This window comes from Pleurodeles waltl, unplaced genomic scaffold, assembly GCF_031143425.1.
Source record: "Pleurodeles waltl isolate 20211129_DDA unplaced genomic scaffold, aPleWal1.hap1.20221129 scaffold_39, whole genome shotgun sequence".
In the NCBI taxonomy this organism is placed as follows: Eukaryota; Metazoa; Chordata; class Amphibia; order Caudata; family Salamandridae; genus Pleurodeles; species Pleurodeles waltl.
In genome coordinates this window covers 8,887,142-8,893,141 of record NW_027150097.1, presented here as the reverse complement: position 1 = coordinate 8,893,141, position 6,000 = coordinate 8,887,142, and the positions used below count along the sequence as shown (strand labels likewise).

The 6,000-nt window shown below is 45.9% G+C and overlaps 1 non-coding gene across 1 annotated transcript; it reads right to left on the bottom strand.

The window, feature by feature from the left end:
• Positions 1–1,294: 1,294 nt before the first annotated feature.
• Positions 1,295–1,377, bottom strand: TRNAL-CAG (transfer RNA leucine (anticodon CAG)). The gene has a single exon. It is a non-coding gene; the product is annotated as a tRNA-Leu (tRNA).
• Between the last annotated feature and the right edge of the window lie 4,623 nt (positions 1,378–6,000).

The following is a 6,000-nucleotide window of genomic DNA, read 5'->3' as shown; positions in this document are numbered from 1 at the left end:
CAGAAACTGTTGACATTGTTTTTGATACGGGTGCTTGGAAAAAAAAAGTCAAAAAATGTATCCACCTCGCAAAAGACACTTGTCAGAAGTGTGATTCGAACCCATGCCTCCAAAGGAGACTGCGACCTGAACGCGGTGCCTTAGACCACCCGGCCATCCTGACACTCTTGACACCAGACTGATGGCTCAATTTCCAGCTTATAAACCAAAATGAGTGCCATGTACTGAGTGAATGTTATTTAATGTCCTCTGTATTTTCAATTCCATACCTTCCTGCTCAGGGAAACAGTGGGATCTGAAGCTGATGAAGGAGAGAGGATGGATCATCCTGACAGTGGACCCTGTGGTGACTGCTACTAATTCTCAATCATCGACTACATGGAGTGTGGACATGCAGAAGTTTGAGCCAGTGCACATGGCCGGTGGTGACTGCTACTAATTCTCAATCATCTACTACAACGGGTGTGGACATGCAGAATTTGGAGCCAGTTCAAGATTCAGATCAGGAGGTGCCTGGCTCCATACCAATCAACTCAGAGCCTCTGAGACAAGGACTTGAACGGTACAGTTTGAGTCCTCGACCGCCATGCTCAACGCGGCTGCAAGGATTCGGGGTGGATTGACTGAATGTGGCATTTCTTGTTGTGTACTATTCTTGTATACTGGATTAGTATAGTATCTTTTTTTTGAGAAGCTATGTTTGTTTTGTATTGGTTAAGGAGAAATGTTGTGTTCGTCATGGGCACGCCTATGATGCACACCAAGGGAGGTAGGGAGTGTTAGTCTCCCCCCAGTTTTGGAGTTGGATGGTAGGCGCGGTGATGTGGAACCGGAGAGAATAAAAGGTCAGGGAAGGTGTTCCTCGTGGCCAATGACTCTATATTATTCTCTGTGTATTTATTAAAACTTATCTGCGAAACAGGCACCGTGTGTGCACGATGCAACACACCCCTCCCATGCCCTGAATACAGAAGTTAAAAACCAGCTGTGATTGGGACGCAGGGGACCCTGGTGCCACTGAACCTTCTGCACTGTGAACCTGCTGAACTATTGACAGTTGCGCTCTTGATATATAGGGTCGAAACCTTTATCTCTGCCCCTCTATCACGATTTGTTGAAGATGCTGTGATTTCCCGCTTTACCGATTTACTGCGATTTAGCCAACTTTAGGAAATTAGTGCAAGCAACGGACAATAGATCTTATTGATAATTTACAGAAACTGTTGACATTGTTTTTGATACGGATGCTTGGAAAAAAAAAGTCCAAAAATGTATCCACCTCGCAAAAGACACTTGTCAGAAGTGGGATTCGAACCCACACCTCCAAAGGAGACTGCGACCTGAACACAGCGCCTTAGACCACTCGGCCATCCTGACACTCTTGGCACTTCACTGATGGCTCAATTTCCAGCTTATAAACCAAAATGAGTGCCATGTACTGAGTGAATGTTGTTAAATGTCCTCTGCATTTTTAATTCCAGACCTTTCTGCTCAGGGAAACAGTGGAATCTGAAGCTGATGAAGGAGAGAGGATGGATCATCCTGACAGTGGATCCGGTGGTGACTGCTACTAATTCTCAATCATCTACTACATGGGGTGTGGACATGCTGAATTTTGAGCCAGTGCACATGGCCGGTGGTGACTGCTACTAATTCTCAATCATCTACTACAGGGGGTGTGGACATGCAGAATTTGGAGCCAGTTCAAGATTCAGATCAGGAGTTGCCTGGCTCCATACCAATCAACTCAGTGCCTCTGAGACAAGGACTTGAACGGTACAGTTTGAGTCCTCGACCGCCATGCTCAACGCGGCTGCAAGGATTCGGGGTGGATTGACTGAATGTGGCATTTCTTGTTGTGTACTATTCTTGTATACTGGATTAGTATAGTATCTTTTTTTTGAGCATCTATGTTTGTTTTGTATTGGTTAAGGAGAAATGTTGTGTTCGTCATGGGCACGCCTATGATGCACACCAAGGGAGGTAGGGAGTGTTAGTCTCCCCGAGTTTTGGAGTTGGATGGTAGGTGCGGTGACGTGCAACCGGAGAGAATAAAAGGCCAGGGAAGGTGTTCCTCGTGGCCAATGACTCTATATTATTCTCTGTGTATTTATTCAAACTTATCTGCGAAACAGACACCATGTGTGCACGATGCAACACACCCCTCCCATGCCCTGAATACAGAAGTTAAAAACCAGCTGTGATTGGGACGCAGGGGACCCTGGTGCCACTGAACCTTCTGCACTGTGAACCTGCTGAACTATTGACAGCTGCGCTCTTGATATGTAGGGTCAAAACCTTTATCTCTGCCCCTCTATCACGATTTGTTGAAGATGCTGTGATTTCCTGCTTTACCGATTTACTGCGATTTAGCCAACTTCAGGCAATTAGTGCAAGCAACGGAAAATAGATCTTATCGATAATTTACAGAAACTGTTGACATTGTTTTTGATACGGTGCTTGGGAAAAAAAAGTCCAAAAATGTATCCACCTCGCAAAATGCACTTGTCAGAAGTGGGATTTGAACCCACGCCTCCAAGGGAGAATGCGACCTGAACACAGCGCCTTAGACCACTCGGCCATCCTGACACTCTTCACACCTTGCACATGGCTCAATTTCGAGCGTATAAACCAAAATGAGTGCCATGTACTGAGTGAATGTGTTTTAATGTCCTCCTGTATTTTCAATTCCAGACCTTCCTGCTCAGGGAAACAGTGGGATCTGAAGCTGATGAAGGAGAGAGGATGGATCATCCTGACAGTGAATCCGGTGGTGACTGCTACTAATTCTCAATCATCCACTACTTGGGGTGTGGACATGCAGAAGTTTGAGCCAGTGCATATGGCCGGTGGTGACTGCTACTAATTCTCAATCATCTACTACAAGGGGTGTGGACATGCAGAATTTGGAGCCAGTTCAAGATTCAGATCAGGAGGTGCCTGGCTCCATACCAATCAACTCAGTGCCTCTGAGACAAGGACTTGAACGGTACAGTTTGAGTCCTCGACCGCCATGCTCAACGCGGCTGCAAGGATTCGGGGTGGATTGACTGAATGTGGCATTTCTTGTTGTGTACTATTCTTGTATACTGGATTAGTATAGTATCTTTTTTTTGAGCAGCTATGTTTGTTTTGTATTGGTTAAGGAGAAATGTTGTGTTCGTCATGGGCACGCCTATGATGCACACCAAGGGAGGTAGGGAGTGTTAGTCTCCCCCGAGTTTTGGAGTTGGATGGTAGGCGCGGTGACGTGGAACCGGAGAGAATAAAAGGCCAGGGAAGGTGTTCCTCGTGGCCAATGACTCTATATTATTCTCTGTGTATTTATTAAAACTTATCTGCAAAACAGGCACCATGTGTGCACGATGCAACACACCCCTCCCATGCCCTGAATACAGAAGTTAAAACCAGCTGTGATTGGGACGCAGGGGACCCTGGTGCCACTGAACCTTCTGCACTGTGAACCTACTGAACTATTGACAGCTGCGCTCTTGATATGTAGGGTCAAAACCTTTATCTCTGCCCCTCTATCACGATTTGTTGAAGATGGTGTGATTTCCCGCTTTACCGATTTACTGCGATTTAGCCAACTTCAGGAAATTAGTGCAAGCAACGGACAATAGATCTTATCGATAATTTACAGAAACTGTTGACATTGTTTTTGATACGGGTGCTTGGAAAAAAAAAGTCAAAAAATGTATCCACCTCGCAAAAGACACTTGTCAGAAGTGGGATTCGAACCCACGCCTCCAAAGGAGACTGCGACCTGAAAGCAGCGCCTTAGACCACCCAGCCATCCTGACACTCTTAACACCAGACTGATGGCTCAATTTCCAGCTTATAAACCAAAATGAGTGACATGTACTGAGTGAATGTTATTTAATGTCCTCTGTATTTTGAATTCCAGACCTTCCTGCTCAGGGAAACAGTGGGATCTGAAGCTGATGAAGGAGAGAGGATGGATCATCCTGACAGTGGACCCTGTGGTGACTGCTACTAATTCTCAATCATCTACTACATGGGGTGTGGACTTGCAGAATTTTGAGCCAGTGCATATGGCCGGTGGTGACTGCTACTAATTCTCAATCATCTACTACAGGGGGTGTGGACATGCAGAATTTGGAGCCAGTTCAAGATTCAGACCAGGAGGTGCCTGGCTCCATACCAATCAACTCAGTGCCTCTGAGACAAGAACTTGAACGGTACAGTTTGAGTCCTCGACCGCCATGCTCAACGCGGCTGCAAGGATTCGGGGTGGATTGACTGAATGTGGTATTTATTGTTGTGTACTATTCTTGTATACTGGATTAGTATAGTATCTTTTTTTTGAGCAGCTATGTTTGTTTTGTATTGGTTAAGGAGAAATGTTGTGTTCGTCCTGGGCACGCCCATGATGCACACCAAGGGAGGTAGGGAGTGTTAGTCTCCCCCGAGATTTGGAGTTGGATGGTAGGTGCGGTGATGTGGAATCGGAGAGAATAAAAGGTAGGGGAAGGTGTTCCTCGTGGCCAAAGACTCCATATTATTCTTTGTGTATTTATTAAAACTTCTCTGCAAAACAGGCACTGTGTGTGCACGACGCAACACCCCCAACCCTCCCATCCCCTGAATACAGAAGTTAAAAACCAGCTATGATTGGAACGCAGGAGACCCTGGTGCCACTGAACCTTCTGCACTGTTAACCTGCTGAACTATTGACAGCTGCCCTTTTGATATGTAGGGTCGAAACCTTTATCTCGGCCCCTCTATCACGATTTGTTGAAGATGCTGTGATTTCCTGCTTTACCGATTTACTGCGATTTAGCCAACTTCAGGCAATTAGTGCAAGCAACGGAAAGTAGATCTTATCGATAATTTACAGAAACTGTTGACATTGTTTTTGATACGGTGCTTGGGAAAAAAAGTCCAAAAATGTATCCACCTCGCAAAATACACTTGTCAGAAGTGGGATTTGAACCCACACTTCCAAGGGAGGATGCGACCTGAACGCAGCACCTTAGACCACTAGGCCATCCTGACACTCTTCACACCTTGCTCATGGCTCAATTTCGAGCGTATAAACCAAAATGAGTGCCATGTACTGAGTGAATGTTGTTTAATGTCCTCTGTATTTTCAAGTCCAGACCTTCCTGCTCAGGGAAACAGTGGGATCTGAAGCTGATGAAGGAGAGAGGATGGATCATCCTGACAGTGAATCCGGTTGTGACTGCTACTAATTCTCAATCATCGACTACATGGGTGTGGACATGCAGAAGTTTGAGCCAGTGCACATGGCCGGTGGTGACTGCTACTAATTCTCAATCATCTACTACAAGGGGTGTGGACATGCAGAATTTGGAGCCAGTTCAAGATTCAGATCAGGAGGTGCCTGGCTCCATACCAATCAACTCAGTTCCTCTGAGACAAGGACTTGAACGGTACAGTTTGAGTCCTCGACCGCCATGCTCAACGCGGCTGCAAGGATTCGGGGTGGATTGACTGAATGTGGCATTTCTTGTTGTGTACTATTCTTGTATACTGGATTAGTATAGTATCTTTTTTTTGAGCAGCTATGTTTGTTTTGTATTGGTTAAGGAGAAATGTTGTGTTCGTCATGGGCACGCCTATGATGCACACCAAGGGAGGTAGGGAGTGTTAGTCTCCCCCGAGTTTTGGAGTTGGATGGTAGGCGCGGTGATGTGGAACCGGAGAGAATAAAAGGTCAGGGAAGGTGTTCCTCGTGGAAAATGACTCTATATTATTCTCTGTGTATTTATTAAAACTTATCTGCGAAACAGGCACCGTGTGTGCACGATGCAACACACCCCTCCCATGTCCTGAATACAGAAGTTAAAAACCAGCTGTGATTGGGACGCAGGGGACCCTGGTGCCACTGAACCTTCTGCACTGTGAACCTGCTGAACTATTGACAGCTGCGCTCTTGATATGTAGGGTCGAAACCTTTATCTCTGCCCCTCTATCACGATTTGTTGAAGATGCTGTGATTTCCCGCTTTACCGA